Genomic DNA, 19643 nt, shown 5'->3' with positions numbered 1-19643 from the left:
ATTTTCAGTAGCCACTTATCTACAACTAGAAGACCAGCTAATCTCAGTTCTCAGTTCTGTACCGGGGGGGTGGGTGGAAGGGAGGAGAGGGGATAGAGATGCTGAAAGTGGCCACGTTGAATAATAGCCAGATTTCAGACGTCTTGCTTTCCATCCATAGAGCAGCAGCTACGACCTTCATTATAAGGCGTCTTCACCATCCCGCTCCACCCAGATGGTGCAGACCAGGGGTTCTTGATCTTTGACAACCCTGGGGGTTTTGGGCTTCCACCCCAAAACCACTGGCCACCCACCACCCGTTTTTACTCCTGAGCCTAACTCTGCTTCCCGTTGCGATGCCACGCTTTGGCTTCCTTTGACACGGAGGCACCCAGGGCTTGGCTTTCCTCCCACTTGGCCGTTGCATCGGCCTCTGTGTGGGCCGAGAATATGCAATTCCAGTCCTGTTGACGGAGCTTATTTCTCTCCATCTACATGCTGTTGGTTGAGCCGTAAACACTGTTTGCAAGAGGGGTTAGAAGCAAATACTTTCCCCCGGAATGAATTGAGGAGCCATATGACATTTCGAATTTGATCTCGGGTCTTCTGCAGCTCAGACTTGGTGCCCCTTAGTTCTTATAAAGGGGGCAGAGATGCTGTTTGGAGAAATGCTGGAGGAAGAACTTCTTATACCACAGGTGTCTCCAATTCTCAGCCTCTGCAAGACCGAGAAATGGGATGTTCATGCATGTCGCACACAAAAACCCGATGGCTGAAATCCTGTTGCAGGGGCACACATGCCCAACACGAAGCTACAGAAGTAAACCATGCAAACCACTGCACAACTACAGCACGAATTACATTATTGGGAACCGTGTGGCTGTGAATGGTGTCATCGATTGCACAACTGCAGTGTGAACCTTGCCACGGCAACGTGGACCACAGGGCCCATCGTGCAACGCTGCCTGGCTGCCTGGGCGTAAGGACCAGCCCACTTCCACAGGCATAGCTTTACTTTACACCAGCTCGGACAGGACGTCCGCCAAAGTCTTCCTCAGGCGTCAGATGATGGAAGGCGTCCCCGCTGGGCGCGCACATAGACGGAGTCGGAGGCATGCTTTGGCTTCGATTCTGCTCAGATGCCTGCAAAAGATCTGTGTGGATGCACTGTAGCACTACGGCCCCCACCAAGCACAGATGGCGAACAGATCCCACGCCCCCCCCCTCCACGCACATATGCACCATTTGGACCATCATTTTGTATTCTTCCAGGAAAACCGATTTCGTATAACGCCATGACTATTACTCGAATGAGCATATGAATAAGATTCGTCGGAAACCAACGTTCCCAGGAAAGTGGAGTGGCAGCAGCACAGGCTAGCTCAGAAGTTAATTTCCCCCAGAAATGTTTCCCCACTCCCTGTGCAGAATTCCATGGCATGGTGGTCTTTGCTGAACTTTCCCCAACCTTCTCCCCGCTCGGTCTTCCCCTACTCCATTGCCTTCCAGATGTGCTGGGCTCCAACCCCAAAGTTTCGGGAAGTTGCTGTCCAACACAGCAGGGGGGCCCAGACTGGGGGAGGCTGTTCCACTTTTTCCCAGGCACTTCCAAAGATCCTTTCCCCTTTTGGGGTCTCGAAACGCCAGGGTGTCGCTTCTTTTCAGGATCAAGCCGCCCAGAGTGGTAGAATATACCAGATGGGCGGGATATAAATTGAATAAATAAATAAATAAAATAAAATAGATCTACCAAAACAAAACACAGTTCTGCACATACCCCTAATATAATTTGAGCTCTAGCTCAGGGGTCTGGAATGTAGAATCCTAGAATTGTAGAATCGTGGAGTCAGGAGGGGCCTCTAAGGCCATCTAGTCCAACCCCCTGCTCAAGGCAGGAATCCAAATCAAAGCAGATCTGACAGAGGGTGGTCCCATTTTCTCTTGAAGGCCTCCAGTGTTGGAGCGCTCACCACCTCCTGAGGTCATGGCTTCCATTGTCATACTGCTCTAACAGTTCAAAATTTCTTCCTAATATTTAACCTAAATTGGGCTCCCTATAACTTGAGCCCATTATTAGGTGTCCTGCACTCTGAGATGATCAAGAACAGATCCATATATCCCAATCCAGTCATTTGTTAACCAATCCAGTTTGCTGGGTGTTGTGGACACAAATCCGTTTATAAGCTTTCCATTGACTTGTAGTCGGAAAACCAAAACAGTTGTAATCAAAGTGTATGGAGACACAATAGACACCAAAGAGGGGAGTAAACTAACCAATCTCATACAGCTAGGGGTTTGCATACAAACATTTATATGCCATGAAGTCCATTCCAGCTTATACAAGGATCATTGGCTGACTTCTTACCTCTTTGGAAGATCTCTATAATTCCCGATGTTTTAAGAAAGGCCAAAACATTCTCAAAGATCCATCACACTTGGGCCATTCCCTCTTTCAATTCTTACCATCTGGTAGGAGGCATAGGATAATTAAAACAAAGACAAATAGGTTGAAAAATAGTTTCTATCCCAGAACAGCAGCTACATATACTGAATTCCACTGTATAGTGCAATATTGATGTGTTGTGCAATGGGAAATTGAATGGGAAGGATGTGGATGTGAATGAGAGGGGTGTGTTCTATGTGTAATGTGCTATGTTTTCATGTTATGGATGTTATGTCCTTGTGTATTTTATTATGTGTACTGGAGATGGCATTTAGTTTCATTGTACGGAAGTACAATGACAATACATTCAATAAATTTAGATTTTTTTCAAAAGAAAAAGAAAAAAAGAGGAGAAAGAAAAGAAAACATAGAAGAAAATCTTTATTTCCCTTGCTTGTTTGTGTAAAATGTGGCATCATCATCCTCACCATCATTGCCAGCCTCCAAAACCCTATGGGAATATCATCCTCCTCCTCCTCCTCCTCATCATCATCCAAAAACTCCAACAGTCAATCAAGATTATAAAAATATTGAATGGTGTTATATAACAGATACAAGTTTTAACCAAACACCTAAGAGTATGTTAAATATTGGTGCAGTATGTATGCTGTTCCTAATATTGCCATTTTTTGTAGCTCTTATGGTGTGATTTCTGAGATCTGCAACTGCTTATAGGACTGTGTGAAATTTCTTGCTATTGTTCCCAAAGCCCCTTGGGGCTTTAATTCTTGAGTTTAGTCTTGGGCGTCCACAGCAGGCAAAGATATTTAAAGGGTGTCTGTGGCCAAGAAAAGTTTAAGAACTGCTGGCTTAAAGTGATCTGTGCCCCAAACAATATGATTTGTTCCCCGAGTATAAATTGTTCTCAGTTCATTCCAGTACTAAAACTGATACTGCAGTTCACTCCAGAGCTCACATGTATTTGTTGCTGTTTAGTCATTTAGTTGTGTCCGACTCTTTGTGACCCCATGGAACCACAGCACGCCAGGCCCTCCTGTCTTCCACTGCCTCCCAGAGTTGGGTCAAAGTCATGTTGGTTGCTTTGCAGATACTGTCCAACCATCTCGTCCTCTGTCGTCCCCTTCTCCTCTTGCCTTCACACTTTCCCAACATCAGGGTCTTTTCCAGGGAGTCCTCTCTTCTCATGAGATGGCCAAAGGATTGGAGGCTCAGCTTCAGGATCTGTCCTTCCGGGGAGCACCCAGGGTTGATTTCCTTCAGAATTCATAGGTTTGTTCTCCTTGCAGTCCAGGGGACTCTCAAGAGCCTCCTCCAGCACCACAATTCAAAGGCATCAATTCTTTAGCGGTCAGCGTTCTTGATGGTCCAACATACATACATCGCTACTGGGAAAACCATAGCTTTGACTATGCGGACCTTTGTCCGCAAGGTGATGTCTCTGCTTTTTAAGATGCTGTCGAGGTTTGTCATCGCTTTCCTCCCAAGAAGCAGGTGTCTTTTAATTTCCTGGCTGCTCTCACCATCTGCAGTGATCATGCAGCCCAAGAAAGTACCTTCCCCTTCTATTTCCCAGGAGGTGATGGGACCAGTGGCCATGATCTTGTTTTTTTTTTATGTTGAGCTTCAGACCGTTTTTTGCACTCTCCTCTTTCACCCTCATTAAGAGGTTCTTTAATTCCTCCTCAGTTTCTGCCATCAGAGTGGTATCATCTGCATATCTGAGGTTGTTGATATTTCTTCCGGCAGTCTTAATTCCGGTTTGGGATTCCTCCAGTCCTGCCTTTAGCATGATGTATTCTGCATCTAAGTTAAATAAGCAGGGAGACAATATACAGCCTTGTCGTACTCCTTTCCCAATTTGGAACCAATCAGTTGTTCCATATCCAGTTCTAACTGTTGCTTCCTGTCCCACATATGTATACATTGTTCCAAATCAAGATGATTCATTTGGCCATTCTGGCTTTGTTGAAATCTGGTGTGCAGCCCCACAACAAAACCTTCTCCAAAGACAGTCATCCGCGCGCCTAACGGGGAAAATCACGGAAGGGCTGCGCTTTCCAGAGTTCCAGAGCCAAGTTATGGGTCATTCCGTATGAAAGAAGTGGGTTTCCAGTCCTCATCAAAAGTCTTTGATCCTCCTTGAATTTGTGATCCGTTTTCATCCTTTATTCTTCTGATAAATGGTGTCAAGGCAGATCTCCCCAAACCTCCATATTATACGGTTCTCATGTTTGTTTTGATGATCTTCAGCACCTGGTTTTGATCATTGCGATGATTTTATTGGGATTGAATAATTGCTTAATTTGTTTTTCATTTCTTTTGTTTTCATGATGCTTCATGAATGTGCTTTTAATGATGTTTGCTGGCTGTTTTGAGCATAGTTTTTTTAAAAGTGGAAATGTAGCCTTCAGTATCATCTTAATCCCCTTCCCTGCTTAACATAATCATTATTGTCTAGTCCAACACTGCCTACAATAGCTGTTTGCATTCTCAATATATTTATTATTTTAATGTACAGGCAGATGTACTGTGGTGCATTGCATTGTATGGCCAAGCACTGCTGGTGAAAATAAACACATCCTTAAAAGTGAGGGGCTGAGGGTGTGGGGAGTTGTACTTGACCCAGAAGAAAATGCTGTGCTTTGTGGAGCAGTGGTTAAACGGCAGGACTGCAGTCAAGACTCTGCTCACAAGAAGAATTTGCCTCTGATGGATCCAGGTAGCCACCCCCAGGTTGACTCAACCTCCCATCCTTCTGAGATTGGCAAACTGAGCACCCAGCTTGCTCTCTCTCTCTCTCTCTCTCTCTCTCTCTCTCTCTGTGTGTGTGTGTGTGTGTGTGTGTGTGTGTGTGTGTGTGTCTGGCCATATGTAGCCTGCATAATTTAATTGTAAACATGCACTTGTATAAAGACAAAAAGAACAAGATAGGGCGTGGGTGGGGCCTGAGGCATGTTTTAAAAGTATATGCAATCTGATAATCATGGTAAGTGTGTGTGTGCACGCAAACACACACACACACACAAATGCACACACGGGCGTGCAGGCAGACACAGAGACACCCTTCTAAAACTGGCTGGGTAGCAGAACATGTGAACATGTAAAAGTTCCATTTTTCCAAACGTGTCTGGAGACAAACCATTCTAACGCAAGACTTTTCTCCCTCCCAGACAGCACCCCTTTGGTTCATGAACTTAAACATTTGTCTATGGATTTGGTCATCATCACGCACGCACAGCTTGCTCCCAGATGGTTCCGCAAACTCCAGCTGGATGCCTCAAACTCTTCCAGTTTACAGCCTTGTTTCTCAAGAGCTGCAAAGATGAGAGCCAGGTGGCCCTTCTTCACACACCCCATCCTTCTCCCATGGAGAGACTCTCCGTGATGTCCAGGGTGGGGGACGGTCCACTGACAGGCAGAAACACCGCCGCCGTGCGGGTGACCTTCTTTTCCTGTCTTTTGTTCCCGGCGTACATGCTTGGGCACAGAAAGTGTGTTTACTCGGAATGAGGCTCTGATGTGGTTTTGGCACAGGATCGCTTGCTTTGGGTTCGATGAATCCAGGCTCCACTGGTTGAACTTTGTTCCCATCAAAACGGATTAGAACTTGAGTGTATTTGTCCCTTGAACCTCCTACCTTCAGTTAACTTACCCTGTAGATCCAAGCCATGGCTTCCCACTCGGAGTCCTCACTCTGAGGATATGAATGAGAGCAGCCACGTGCGTTCTGGTGATGAACGGGACGGACTTTGATCTGAATCCCCACCTAGCCCGGAGAGATCGTTTGGCAGCAGGAGAGTGGCCGCTCCATCCCCGATTCAAGAGCATTGACAAGACTTTGGAAATGGCACCAGGTCCAAAACACAGCAGCAGGAGAGAGCGCTGCTGGAGACAGGTTTTCAGGATCAGCTCACACCTGTCCTGTGAGGGCTGCACCGTTTCCCAGTTGGTTTCTGCTCACAACTTGGAGTATGAATGTCTCCTTGTGTTCCTGTGACAGCCAAGACCCAGAATTATTACCCGGCCAGGTCCAGATAATTGGAACAATTAGCTTGATAGTCAATTGCTGACCTGCTAAATGAAATAAGTAAGAGCCTGTGTTAACACAAACCATTGCCTCTTTGTCTATTAACTGTATCCCCACCTGGTCATGGGGATATGTATAAATATACAGGCTGTGTGTATTCATGCTCCTGTGTCCAAGGAAGTGGATTTTGATCCACAAAACCTCACATGAAATGAGACTGTTAGTTCTGAAAGGGCTACGTTATTTTGGCACATGCCATGTGTTGTTAAAGACCAAAGCCATGATCATCCACACTCTTGCATTCCCAGCCACCGTGTATGGGTGTGAAACCTGGACTGTGAAGGAAGCTGATGGGGGGGGGGAATGATTCATTCACAATGTGGTGCTGGAGGAGAGCTTTGGGGATCCCCTGGGCTGCCAGAAAAACCAGCAAGTGGGTCCTAGATCAAATCAAGCCTGAACTAACAAAAAGGTTGAACCCGAGGCTGTCCTGCTTTGGGTATATTACGAAAAGGCAGAATTCTCTAGGAAAGACAATCGTGCTTGGAAAAACTGAAGGCAGCAGGCGAAGAAGAAAAGCAAATACAAGATGGATCGACTCCCTAAAGGATCCCATTGGGTTGAGTTTGTAAGTCTTTTTAATGACAGGACCTTTCGGAGGCCATTAATTCATAGTGTTGCCCTATGTTGACAACAGGTAACAACACCATTAACCTAGGTGGGAGTGACAAGTGGATCTCGGTTTTATGATTTGCTTCAACTGCTGTCACCTGTCCTGAATGGAGTGTATGCCACAGACGAGTAGGATTTCCAACTAAAATCTTGGGCCCCCCATCCGGGGGGAAAGCAATGGGCTGTGGGTCGCAGGACAATTAGGACATCATGAAAGGGCAGGACTGGGCCACAGGGAAGGAGCAGACGTGTCCTTAGCTGTTGGCCTTTGGGGTTCCATGAGCGCGTATTCAAGGAATCAAACAGACTCTCAGAGATTGAGAAGTTTTAGAGCAGAATTAAAGCCAAAGACCTAAACAGGTAAGAACATCTCCCTGCCTCCCTGCCTCCCTTTTTCTCTTTGTGTGTGTGTGTGTGCGCACACAGGACTGGCACACCCCTCAAACCCATTCTCAAAGACTTCTTCCTGCCTCCAAGTCTGATCCATGTAAGTTCTGCTGCATGGATTTGTTTTTCATGAAAGGACTGATTTCTTGACCTGTTTGCAAATGTTCATATTAATTGGCATGCTATTCATTCTGTGTATTTTCGAAGGCTTTCATGGCCGGGATCTAATGGTTGTTGTGGGTTTTTCGGGCTCTTTGGCCATGTTCTGAAGGTTGGTGAAATGTTAGGAAGAACAACCTTCAGAACATGGACAAAGAGCCCGAAAAGCCACAACAACCATGCTATTAATCAATCAATCAATCAATCAATCAATCAATCAATCAATCAATCAATCAATCAATCAATCAATCAATCAATCAATTAATTAATTAATTAATTCATATATTGCCCATCCAGTGGCAAGCCACTACTCTGGATGGTTCACAACCAGTAAAAGAATACTGCCCCACCCATCCACACTGCCAAACAAAGAGAAACATATAGTTCAAACACAAAACATCCTCTCCCCCCCCCCAATCACAACAGCTAAATGTTAATGGACAGCCCCTGCCTAAAATGTCTCTGTGCGTGTTTGAGAAATCTATGCAATGTTTTCTAAGCATGGTTCATGGAGGGCTTGGGAAGTTTGGATGAATTTTCCATTGATTTCACAGAATGTTAACCAAACTGCAAATTTGGAAAAACTCCAGGCTCCTCATTTGTACCTTTGCCTTTGTGTTTTTAGATCATTTTTTTAAAATTATTGGTGGGATATTTTAGTGTTTTGCTTTGCTGTAGTTCAATTTTAATGGTTTGTAAACTGCCCAGAGTAGTACTTCAGCACTACGTTCAGATAAACAAACGAATTAAAGAATGAATGAATGAACAAACGAATGAATGAACAAATGAACGAATGAATGAATGAATGAAAAGTTTCCATGTTTGGTCCAGGAGGTGCTAATCCCATGGGTCTGTGGGAAGAAAAAAGAGATGGTGACAGAGTGGATTTCTCACACCTCCCCATCTCTGCCTGGCTGGTGTCCCCTGGGGTGTCTGAACCCCGTTGCTGGTGAGTGTTCAGTCACGGCTGAGCACACACCAAATGTACCTTTGTCAAAGACTAACCACCCTGCCCACTTCCATTCCAAACGTTAACACTATCCACGTGGAATTTGAGTTTTATCGTCTGTTACGCTGCAGGTTGTGGAAAACAAAACAAAGCAAATGAAAATGAAAACCAAACCCCCAATTTAAGATGGTCTGATTAACTTATTAGATCAGCTCAAACAGCCCATCACAGCTGGTTAAACTTTTCTCGCATATTCCCGTCTTGGCAGTTCCTATGGATCACTTGCAGTCAGAGAGAGAGAGAGAGAGAGAAAGAGAGGTTTCCTCAAGCTAATTTGATGCTTAAGTTCTTCTCCAACCAGCTGGAAAATAGGAACCTACTACATATTTATTTCAAGGCACCACAATTATAAGCAACGTCTGGATGCTGAGCAATGTTCTGTTGCATAGTAAGGACTGAGGTTTTACTTCATCAATGGGAAGTCAGGGTCCATCACACATTAAGGCAAATGAACATTTTCCCCCTTTACAGAATTATCACTCCAAGCATGCCATTCTTGCAGAGCTCCGTGCATGAGACATGCCAAGGAAATACTCTTCCAAGAAGTGGCCGATCATGAAAGGAAAGCAAGAGAATTGGCCCACCGTGGACTAAGGCAAGCTCCTCTTAGAATTAGAATACAGTAAGTGTCTTTAAGGCAGCAGTGTTTCCAGATAAGGAACCCTGCTTAATCCAGCGAGACCTTCCACGTAAGGGCAATGGCTTCGTTTTGGATCAGGGACAGGGGCAGAGTCTTTCGATCTTTCGAGCACTGCACGTCATCTTGGGAATGGCATTCAGAGTCCTCTCTGTCCGCAGACAACCACAGCCATGCGCACATACACCCAAGAGGCTCATATGGACCCTGCTCCTTCCCCTGTTGTTAGCGGCAGCAAACCCTTTCAATGGGTGGCAATGTTAGTGGGAGAGGAAGGAATTTGGCAGCCCCACTGTGGACTCATCCAGGCCGCCCCTGGTTGTTGCAGCGGAGGTTGGTGCGCGAGCGCAGGGACACGGTCCTAGAGAGAGAAGAAGCTGCCCTACACACTGGCAGGGAGCCGATGTCAGGGTAAGCAGAACTGTAGTGGTGTGTTCCCAAGAATGAATCAGTTGCTGATCACATTACTGGTCACATGCCGGTCTTATGGCTTGGTGCACGACCAGGAATGGTAGTGGCTACAGCTACACTTTCAATGGGTGTAAATTACTACTAGGATTCTGGCCACTGAATCAGACTCTTGGTCCGTCTAGCCTGGGCCTTGCTAACAAGGCTTTTAATTGAAATAACATTAACTGTGGGTCTTAATGATGGCAATTTTAATTGTATTTTAATTGTATTTTAATTGTATTTTAATCATTTTATTTTATTCCATTGAATTTTAATTGTTGTAAGCCGCCCAGAGACCTTTGGGTAGAGTGGGCGGCATATAAATTAAATAAATAAATAAATAAATAAATAATAACACTGTCTGGCTTTGTAGGGTTTCAGCAGGATCCCTTCCGAGTGCAACCAGGAGGTCCCAGGGATTCCCTGGGAATCAAAGTCTTAAAAAGGCCCCACCTTGCACAATAGAAAGGACATTTTGAGGGCATGTTCCATGCAGAACACAAACGCCATTGTCCAGGAACTAGATGGAGCGTGGGCCAGCTTTGCCCTAACCCTACTCCACCTCCATCTGTAAACGGGGACTAACCTTGCTTTGGGGGTAAGCCACAAAAGAGCTGTATGAATGATTCACAGTTTGTGGAAGAAGTCCTCGTGACTTTGTCTGAGGATGGGAAAAGAGAAGCAGCGGATAAAACAGGCTTTTGCTTCCACACTGTCTTTTCTTTCAAGAGCCGGATTGATTTAAGACTAGTATTAGTATTAGTATTAAATCTATCTGGCTATTAGTACTAGTACTAGCAGTACTAACATTAGCATCACTAGTACTAGTACTAATGCTAATAAATACTTGAACACCTGTTAGAACCAAAGTGGTTTGAGAAAAAGAGGAGGAGGAGGAGGAGGAGGAGGAGGAGGAGGAGGAGGAGGAAACGGATGAGTCGGATATCAAAAGGTGAGGCATGACCTTTGTCTAGGGCAGCCGTTCCGCGTCCTTCCACCCCGCCAGCCTTGCAGACAGAGAGCAGCGGTGTGTCTTGTAAAGCCAAGCAAGGCAGCAAAAACTGTGCATGTTTTTATCCAAACTATCTTGGTGGCACTGAGTCTTGGCCGTGATCTGCGCCCGGGATTTAGTTCATGAGACACGGAGGCACCAGGAAACAGTTTGGAAGGAACCTTTCTCTTTTTTTCAAGGTATTTTTTTTCTATTAAGCCAAAGGATGGAAACAAATTATTTTCTGAAACCGGGAACCTTTTCAGCGTTATTTCTGGCCCTCGGCTACTTTCCAAAATCATTCCCTTTCAAGGTGGAAAAAGTAGTTTCTTTGAGGTTTCATAACACACACTTGGTTGTCATGCCAAGCGCACAAAGAAGTAGATTCAAGCGGCAGAGCGCATGAGGGCCGTAAAAGGATCAGTGAGGAAGGAGCCCCTCCATGGGTCAGGGTAGGCAACCCCCCCATCTCTGTGACACCAGGAACCCCAGTGAACACCTTAAGCCTGAATCCTCCCTCTGTAAACTGGGACTAACTTTGCTTTGGGAGAAAAGCCATCAAAGGGCTACAGGAACAAGTCATACTTTCGGGAAGGAACCTTTGTGACCGTATCCGACAACGGGCGATGCCACGCGGTCTTTTCCCACCATCATTTAAATTTTGCTCATAATGACAAAGGCGCTCCATAAACGTTGGGTTGTCGTAACTCAGGGGCGGAGCCCGCAACCGGCCTGTGGAAACCAAGAGTTTAAAGACGGCGAGGTGTGGCTGAAACGAAAGGGCAATTTCCTCCTGTTTCCCTGCTTGGGTTTCTCAAAATGATGGAAAGATTTGTGTTAGGGAAAAAAAAAACCCTCCCAGCCATGCGTGGCTGTGCAAAGCGCCCTTCACTCCAAGTGTGACATCGCCACGAACTCCGGGATGAAGGCCGGGAGGCGGCTGGAGAGCTCTCGAGCGAAGGAGAAACGAGGTGAGAGAAGCCCTCGGAGGGGGATGCTTCGCTGAGCGCAACGTGGAAGGAGTAGCTGGAAACAATTTAGGTTTGTCAGGGGACCTTCCTCGCTAGCCAGATCAGCAGCTCTGGGCAAGCTTCCAGGTCCGGCATAATAGGAAACAGCAGCCCCTGATAAGCAAACGTGATCATGCTAATGGCGAGGGGAACAGCAGAGGACGGCTACCACTCTGGCAGGCGCGAGCTTTCTGGAGGCTGGGATGGAGGCCTGATCTCTTGTTCTCTCCCTCTCCCTCGCAGCTGCCCTGCGAGGAAGCGGTCGCAGGCAGGCAGGGCCCAAATGCACCTCCTGAACGGCCAGAGGAGGATCCGGAGACTGAACGTCCAGAACGTCGCTGGTCTCCTGAAGGAGCTTTGAAGGAGGACTCATGAGAATCGCTACTCTGGCTCACAGAAACAATCTCCCTCTTTCTTCTCTTTGTGTCAGAAGCACCACATTACAATTAATACATGCTTGACATAATTCTCCACCACCACCCCATCGCTAAAATCCTGCCGCTTAGTGTAGTAAGTTGCACTAGAGTAAGCTAATGGGAAAACCCCATTTTCTTAGCTTCACTTTGGTTGTGCTGACTCCAGTCCACAACCTACTACATGGCTTCCAGCTGGCCCAGGTCTCCAAGCGAACAGTTTGCTAAACATCTTTGGGGACCCATCCATTTTAAGAGGTGGGTAGTTCTTGACTGACACATTACAGTTCTGGTATTCTCTGCAGTTCCTTCAGGATTCACAGATGTTCTAAACTCCCTTTTCCTCTCTTTTCATCTGCGATGGGCAGGAGACAAAAGAGTAGGTGCATATTTGATGTAGCTGCTTTGAGGCTTCCACTTTCAGCATCTCCTTTTCTCTGCACGTCATTGCAAGAAGTGCAACAAAAGGCAAATATCTGGAAGGCTTCCACCAAAAACAGATCTCCCACCAAACAGGGAACAGCGAGAACAGAGTCCTCCTAGTTTTGCAACGTGTGTTTAGTAGCTATTCAATTTAGTTGTGGAAGGAAACCCACAGTCGCTGTTGACATCTGAAGGAAGCGCAGGCTGATACATCCCAACACAGGAATTTTGCCCTGACCTCTACCTTTGAAGCTTCTTTCGTTGAAGATCAGCAGCCGGTGGCCAGAGAGAGGAGTCTGTTCTGAGGTTTGGTGGTTAAAGGCTCACATGCTTGCACTGTGTTTCAGGAAGGCTTTGGAAGGCCTCCAACATTGCAGAAACCACCCAGCAGAAACTAAACTACCAGGAGAAGACTCCATCTTGGTTTGGGGTTTCAGGTGGCTAAGGTGCATTACTTGTCAATGCAGTGAGACGTGGGGGGGGGGCTTCTGCATAGCTGCCATGCCTTCACTCATTGCCGTTTGCTCTCCAATCCCAGAAAAAAAGGGATGTAGTGGCGCAGCGGGCTAAACCGCAGAAGCCTGTGCTGGAGGGTCAGAAGACCAAGCAGTCGTAAGATCCAATCCACACGACGGAGGGAGCTCCCGTTGCTTGTCCCAGCTCCCGCCAACCTAGCGGTTCGAAAGCATGCAAATGCAAGTAGATCAATAGGGACCACCACGGTGGGAAGGTAACAGCGTTCTGTGTCTAAGTCGCACTGGCCATGTGACCACGGAAGATCGTCTTCGGACAAAAACGCTGGCTCTATGGCTTGGAAACAGGGATGAGCACCGCCCCCTAGAGTCGAACACAACTGGACAAAAATGGCCAAGGGGAACCTTTACCTTTACCTCCAATCCCAGAAACCATCTCTTGTCTTCTGACCCGAGCAGGCCTGAACTGAGAAGCCCTCTGGACCTGCAGCTGCTTGGCCTTAACACCTGTGGAGGCTCAGCTTGTACGGCTGAAGCGAAGGCAGAGCGTCAGACCTGAGACGGTATTGCCTCTGGCTAACCTGTTGTCCTGCCCATGGCAGAGTCTCCTTCGGGCTGGCTGCCCCAACAATCAGACCCGCTTGCATAACCTTGTTTACTTTCTGTGACCAGTCCCGAAACAGAGCCCACTGGATGTGAAATATGTCGGTGCCTAAGATCATGCGCTGTGACAAACAGATGCCGTTGGTCGCTCGAGGGAGGAACTCTGCAAAAGCCACGCAAAACAGATTGTCTAGTTTGACCCAGGGAGAAAAGAAGAGGGGAACGAGCTTTCTGGAGGCTGGGATGGAAGGCAACTGATTTATTTATTTTATTTTATTTTATTTTATTTATATCCCGCCTATCTAGTCTCATTGAGTCCACTCTAGGCGGCTGATGAGACAAAAATGTGGTAAAAGGCAAAGTTGGTTGGTTGGTTGTATTTATAGTCTGTCCTATATCATGGGATCTCAGGGGGCCTGGATAGCATGATTTTAAAATGTAAGATATTTAAACCATTTCAAAAGCAAACAGTTTAAAACATGCAATTCAAACATTCAGAGATTAAAACCATTGTAAAACTCTGTGCAGGTCCTGGCCTTCAATCCCCAAAGGCTCCAATAAATAAGTTTGTTTTGATTCAGAGACAAAATGATGCCAATGTTGGCATCAGTGGAGCATCTGAAGGGAACGCATCTCACAGTCAGGGTGCTAGGACTGAAAATGATAATTATAACACGAAAGCAGGAAAAACCACATTAGCCAGAATCCTTTTGGCCCTCGTGGAAGATCTGCAGAACTTGCCACTGTTAATTGCAGCTAAGTGGTGAGGTGTCAGGCCACGTCTTGGTCATGTGCCTTGGTCAGGCGCCTCCTTCCACAACCAAGAGGCGCCCTGGCATATCTGCTTCCATTAGATATGACAGTTGTACAGGGCATATGCAAACACCAGCAAGATTCTGGACATTCATCATCGTCATCGTCATCATCTTAGAATTGCATAGCTGGAAGGGACCCTACGGTTTATCAAGCCCAGCCCCTGTCAAGAAGGTTTTCCCAGTTCCACTCCTCCAGTGAATGTCTGCAGCTGAGCAGGGATTTTAACCCAGGACTTGAAAATCCTAATCCATCACTCTAACCACTACACACCACACTTGGTATCAGTGGGATGTTAGCATGGGGTGCTACAGTACAGCACCTCTGTCTATGTTCCTTAAAGTCATAAATAAATTTAGGATTACAGGGTGTGAATTGGGGAAAGCTTGCTCACCTCCCGGCCGACTCGGCTTCTGTGTTGGTCTTTGATGCACTATGGCATCTATTAAAAGATGTCAAGCCAGCTGGAAAAGAAGGTCAACCCTGTAAAGATCAACCAGCGAAGCTCCCCCAGTGGCAGTGGGGAGAAAACGTCTCCCCAGAGCCAGGGGAGATAATGACCCTGGATCCTGGAGCCTTTCGGAGCCTCTCCTATCAATGGGGCCGGCGTGGCACAACCGATCCCCAAGGGCTGGGGGGGGAGGATGGTTTCGTCCGATGACTTCATCTGTTATCCTTAGAGGTGCACAGCTGCCGGCGAGCGGGTTTGGCTCTCAGATCTCCTTCCCTGTTCACGATTAGACTTATTTTCTTTAGCAAAGACTCTCGTGGCCATTGTGGGCTCATTTTTCTTCCCCTTTAATCGAGGTTACTTGATGAATGCCCGCTGTAATCTCTTCCCTGAGTTCCTGGACATAAGTCACTCGTTAATGAGAATTTGTGGCAAAGAACAGAGGAGCCCACAAAGAAAAGGGTGGAATCGGCCAACGGGGAGATGTCGGCTGGGCTTGTTTCCCCCGTTTCTAAAGGGGCGGCAGGAACCCGACTGATCCCGCTCCATGCTGATAGCTCAGAACATAATAAAACTCTGTTTTGGTTCCCATTTTTTTTTTTGAAACAGCAGGATCATGCATCACACATATTTACATGCTAGAAAAGACATATATTTTTCCCCTTTCAAAATTATGCTGCTGTTTTCGGCAGGCATGGGCTGAGGATATAGATATTCCTCTCCAGCCAGCACCTCCCACAGAACAGGACTGGCCCCAAGCCAGCCCTATATCAAAAGGCAAGGTTGACTCAGGTGGTGAATTTGAGGGGGCCGCAACCTGGCATCTCATAGCGGCATTCTTAGCTTACCTTCTAAGACCACTGCATCATTTACTAGGCAAACAAAAGCTGGTACGCAGCTTAGAAGTAACTAGATGCAAGTAATATGGTTAGATGTCATTTCTTTTTGGGTAATTCCAATATAACTAGTAGTTTCAACATTACTTTTTAAGTGTAATGGTTAGCGTAAAAGAACAAATAGAACCTAGTTACTTTCAAAAGTCACTTTCTCTAGATATTTAAAGATTTTTTTAAAGATAGGCATTTCCAATAGATTTTTTCCCCATTTAATGCCATTCTGTTACCAATCCCAAGTGGCACACAACGTCTTCTTCGGATTAGGTTTTTATAGTTTTATAAATATTTTTTCTAAGGCATTAGCAGATTTGGCCACTAGAGGGAACCAAAATGTATTTCTTTGTGTTTTTCTGGACTGTTGGTAGTGACAGTGAAATAGATCAACAATACGCAGTGGATTCCGTTTCTGTGGAAGATCCTCGGAACAATGGCAGCAGCCCAGCTCTTGAGAAGCCATGAGTAATGCAGCAAGTCCCCCTCACCCTGTGTAAACTAAACACAGATGAATGATTAAGAAGGTACTTTTCCAACAATGTGTGTTTCTTGTTTTCCCCTTTCATTGACCTGCATGACTTGTGCAATCTCAGGGCATGGCCCTGGTTGTTTGGAAGGAAGGAAGGAAGGAAGGAAGGAAGGAAGGAAGGAAGGAAGGAGGGAGGGAGGGAGAGAGAGAGAGAGAGAGAGAGAGAGAGAGAGAGAAGGTCTTTGATGTATTGTTAATATTACCATTTTTACAAACATTGATCCAAGACCGCCTACATGAAGCGTAGAGAAACTGTCCCTGCTGGTTCTTTTCTTCCACCGTGAGCTGAGTGAAATGTTGCGTATTGTTTAATCCTTTTTCTAGCATCATCAAGGATATTAGAACAAGCCTTCGTTCTGAGCATTTCCTTCTGCATTTGGAAAGTGTGTGCCTTTTGTTGGAGGGCAACCTGCACCTCTGGTTCCCCTGGCTGAAAACAGAGAAAAGGCATGTTGAAAACGGACGGCCTTCAGCCGCTTGGCGACAGCGGGAATGCAGCTGTCCAGAGGCTCCCACACTCGGAAGGGCCCCGTGGATCCCCTCGTCCAGCCACCAGCCCGAGGAGGAGGAGGTTTCCTACACCTTAGGTGTCCCTGGAGGAAAAGAAACCCCCCAGAACAAAACTTGCATTTGTTCCTTATTCCTTTGATCCATTGGCTTACCCCCCACCCCAACTCAAAATGTTTTTCAACAAGCAGAGACGATAAGGCATTCCTGACATAAATGGGCGTCTTAAGTTCTTTGTCTCTGTCTTCTGATGCAGAGTTCCCAGCAGGCTGTTGATGGTGGCCTTGGAGAAGACCCAACCACTTGACCTTTGTTGTCATTGAGTCAGGAAGAGGCGTAAATAGGAATAGGAGATCACAGCTCCCCTTGCTGTTAGTGGATGATGGCATTTGTCACCAATCACATCAGTGTCATCATAACCCATTCTTGTATGCAGAATCGTACAAATATCTAGCTGGAAGTTACCCCCCCCCCCCAAAAAGACTCATCAGATCTCACCCCTGGCCAAAGCAGTCCTTCACCATCATGGCGTTTACCATGGGGTGAGTATTAGAGGCTGGCCACGGTCACACTGCTGTCCCTGAACCTTTGGAAATTCCAGCTGCTTTTGCTAAATGTGCAGGGGGGAGCTGGTGGGGTGTGCACACCAAATGGTACTAGTTTAATCTCCGAATTAACGATATTAAATATCTGAATGGCACCAGCAGTGCATGCAGTGAGGAGAGAGGGGTCTTCATCCCTTTATGTTGGGCAGAGAACCACCTCATCAATCTGTATCCCAGACTGGGCTGTCGTCCCCTTAAAATGAACATGTTTAAACCTAGTAAAGTCTCTGAGAAAAGAAAAGTACTGAATGTGCAGAATTTGCTTCATGAACAAGAGACTCTCTTTTGGCTTTACTTGACTTGGGCCTCACTCTCTCCTCCTCCAACTGAATTTTCTTTCTTTCTTTCTTTCTTTCTTTCTTTCTTTCTTTCTTTCTTTCTTTCTTTCTTTCTTTCTTTCTTTCTTTCTTTCTTTCTTTCTTTTCCTCCCTCCCTCCCTCCCTCCCTCTCGCTTTTTTATTCTATTTTCTTTTCAGTTCCTCCTGCCGGCTTGCATTTTGACATTTCCAAGTGTGTGAGTGCCTGACTCTTTCCCTACAACCCTTCAGACTGAAAGACATTTGAAGGGAATATTTGCTGCCTTTCTCTCGCCATGTGTGTCTCATTATAAAAGAAGTTCAGCAGCAAGATCATGAAAGAAGGGCTACGGTCCAGTCAATGAAAACTTGGGCCCCCGCTCCCAAATGTTCTTAGCTGGCTAGTAGGTCTCCTCTTCCCCTCGCGCAGAAATTCTCACGGAGACAAGTTTGGCATTGAATGGAACGGTTCCACCACCACCACCACCACCACCACGCTCTGGAGCCTTTCCATTTCCTGTCCTCCTCCTTCTGCATCCTGAATTATTCTCCTGGAAGGGTTCTCCCCAAAATGGAAACTCTCTGGTTCTCAGCAGGATGGTGCCAATAAGAGCAACATTGCCCGGTTGCAAGTAAATAGTGTGGAAGTTTGCGGTTTTAAAAAAAGAAGGTGGTTATTTATTAAGGAGAGCTTGAAACAATATGTGTCAAAAGGCAGAGCTGGTTTCCCACACAAACCCTCCTCCTCCTCCTCCTCCATCCACGGAGGACCATGATTAGAAACACACACGTTGGATCCAGTGCCTCAGAATCTTGGAGAGATTCCCCTGGCGCAGGTTCTTGCGGGAAAGAACTGGGAGGCATGGCCCCGGTGAAAGTTCCTCGCTTCAGGAAATGATGAGGGCGAACAGAAGAAGGAGAAATGCCATGGAGGTTAATCACCCACTAAGGGGAGAGCGCGGAGGCCAACCGTGGCCGAGAAGCATTCTCTACTTAGGACAAACCCTTGGAAGGAAACAAGGAACAGGCATGGCTGTGAGTAATCAAGGCAGGCAAAAAAAGAGCTTCTTCTTTGGGAAGGTCACAGCAAAGTCACCAAAGGGGAAGTCGGAGCGCTAATCCCAGATCTAGAGTTTTCATATACTTCACTTTCAAAACCCAGTCCCGAGGGACATCTTTAAGGCCCATGCCAAACGAGGCATATCCATCCTTCTCATCCGTTTTTAAGGAACAATATGAAGCGCCACATGTCCAGAGGCCAACAAACGGTGGAGGGCCACAAAGGTCTGGTGGCAAACGTGGAGACCTTGCCAGTCCTCTTCATCCAAGAAGTATGAATATAGAATTTGTGAGTGGGGAAGGGATCAGGTTATCCAAGTATTGAGCCAGACGCAGCACCCGCTGCTCTAGAAGGCAGATGTCTGGCAAAGCCAGATGGACTTTCTGGTTTCAACTTGAGAAGGGGCTGCTGAACTGCCACTTTGCAGTCCTTTTCTCTGGGAATTAAAAAAAAACACAACCCATATCGAAAGATTCCTACAAGAACATTGGGAAAAACCATTGGACATTAGCCCTTCCGCAGTCTTTCTGGATTGATTTGCTTCTTTCCTTGTTTGTTTGTTTAATATATTTTTTACCCCATCTTTCTCCTTAAAAGGCCCCAAGGCAGCTTACTTCATTAAAAGAACAGTATATAAAAGCTAAAAACTGTAAGTATACAAAAATTAAACCACCTGAGCATCCGTGATCTCCCTCTCCTCTATGATTCTTTAGCTTCAGGTCTGACTTGGGCCGGCTGGGCCCTCAACAAGAGGCCATTTTTGGAGATGAGGACTATCCTTTGAGAACTCTTAAAGTGGAGGATTGCTCCTCTCTTACAAGCCGGCAACCTAGCTAATAAAGAAAGAGAAGACTA

Source organism: Pogona vitticeps, chromosome 5, assembly GCF_051106095.1.
Source record: "Pogona vitticeps strain Pit_001003342236 chromosome 5, PviZW2.1, whole genome shotgun sequence".
Classification (NCBI taxonomy): Eukaryota; Metazoa; Chordata; class Lepidosauria; order Squamata; family Agamidae; genus Pogona; species Pogona vitticeps.
Note: the sequence above shows the minus strand (reverse complement) of the source record.